The 2,081-nt window shown below is 46.9% G+C and overlaps 1 pseudogene; it reads right to left on the reverse strand.

Annotated features, from left to right (window-relative positions):
- Positions 1–1,055: 1,055 nt before the first annotated feature.
- Positions 1,056–1,163, reverse strand: LOC130015816 (uncharacterized; annotated as a pseudogene).
- Positions 1,164–2,081: the final 918 nt, after the last annotated feature.

Consider the following 2,081-nt stretch of genomic DNA (forward strand, 5'->3'; position numbering starts at 1 on the left):
GTGAGTGGTTCAGGGAACTAGGTCACAAATACTTCATGGAACATGGCCTAGACAGCCATGTTCTATATCCAAGGATAGATCCCCACCCCTAGAACAGTTTATCCACACAAAAGACTCAACTTGGGGGACTTCTCCCAATTAAATCTGGGTGTTGTGACTCTCCCTTTGAGTGAGAATCTAGCTCTCAAAGGTAATTCTAGAAAGCCCATTATCGTAGAAAGAACAGAAACACCCCTCCCTTCAAGTTTCATTAGCCAATAGGAATCTGGGCTCTCAGAGGTTGTAAACACATCTTTTGTCAAAATAATGAGCAATTGTGACAACTAGCCAGATGGGTCATCGGCAGGAAACCTGATCCTTTGTGAGCTGGTTCTGGTCATAAGTGGCTCCCAGCTTGCTAACCTCCATATTGGAATACAGTGTTCTTGCCTGCAGGTCGCTCTGGGAGGATCCATTCACTGGATGCAGAGCATGAGCTCTGCATATAGATGGTTGGGTGTTCCCCAGTTTATATTTATTTATTTATTTATTTATTTATTTATTTTTGCTTTTTGGGTCACACCCAGCTATGCACAGGGGTTACTCCTGGCTCTGCACTCAGGAATAACCCCTGCTGGTGCTCAGGGGACCATATAGGATGCTTGGAATCTAACCTGGGTCAGCCGCATGCAAGGCAAATGCCCTACCCACTGTGCTATCACTCCAGCCCCACCCCAGTTTATATTTAATGAAGTTAAACCACTGCATTTGGAAACAATGTCCCTTGGTGTTCTGTTACTGAATTTTATACATTTAGAAGGATTTAGATATACTTAAAAAAAAAAGGCGAAGTAGAGGTGGGGGCAGGGAGTGGAATGTGTCAAAGTCACAATGTTCTCTGTAGATCCAACTAGCTGAAGTTGTTGCCAAGTTCTTTGTAGAGTTCTTGTGAATTCAAGGCAGAGACACCAGTCCTATGTCAAGAACCTAAACGTCTGGTAACAGCTCTAGGTGACATGAATTGTCAGACCCTGGGTCAGTGAATTTGTACTACACCTCAGTACTGTCTTCTGCTTATACAGTCTCATTTGACAAATCTGCCTTAACCGTATGCGTGTTGCAGGCCGAAGCCTCTTCCATCCTTGTCAAGGGGAGTGCTAACCTTCTCTCCTTTCATACAACACTGGAGCGATAGCACAGCGGGTAGGGCTTTTGCCTTGCACGCAGCCAACATGGCCGACCCGAGTTCGATTCCTCCGCCCCTCTCGGAGAGCCCGGCAAGCTACCGAGAGTATTCGATATGCCAGACACAGTAACAACAAAGTCTCCAATGGAGATGTTACTGGGCCCGCTCGAGCAAATCGATGATCAACGGGAGGGCCTTTACCTTTTACCTTTTTTTTTTTTTTTTTTTTTTTTTTTTTTTTTTATATAATTTATTTATTTATTGAATCACTGTGGGAAAAGTTACAGAGCTTTCGGTTTAGGTCTCAGTCATGTAGATACCGAACACATTTCCCTTTACCAATACTCATTTTTAACCCCGAACCCCAATAGACCCCCACCTCCCACCCCTCCCAATTATTGTGAGGCACATGAGTTCTAGTTAATACTCTATCTACTTTGACTAGATAGATTATTTCGATAGAAGATGCACAACTATTGTTTAGAGCTTACGACCCACCCCCCCCCCCCAATCACACATGCTGAAACAGCGTTGTGAAATGATTTGCTTTCTACAACTTGGTTTAAGAATAAAATGAGGTCGCGCGGCCGCGATAGCGGCCGCGCGGTTTTGAATTTCTGCTATTTTACTTATTGACCCTGGAAGAATTTCTATTAAAAGTTAGCTAGTTAAGAGATTGGTTTCTGTGCCCTGGAGTCGTGGCCGTGCCGGAGAGCCGCTCGTGGGGGGCAGCTGGCGACCTTGGTGGGGCGTGGGGGACGGCCCACAAAGCCCCCCTTCCCATGAGGTCCCCGCCGCTCCCCCGAGCCCGGCTCAAACCCGCTTTCCACAAGGCTCCCGTGCGGCCGCCATCTTTCTTTCCAGAGAGGAGCAGGCGGGCTTGTCAACGCCCTTCCCCCTCCGGGCAGGCTTGGTG

Source organism: Sorex fumeus, unplaced genomic scaffold (assembly GCF_029834395.1).
Source record: "Sorex fumeus unplaced genomic scaffold, SorFum_2.1 ptg000131l, whole genome shotgun sequence".
NCBI lineage: Eukaryota > Metazoa > Chordata > Mammalia > Eulipotyphla > Soricidae > Sorex > Sorex fumeus.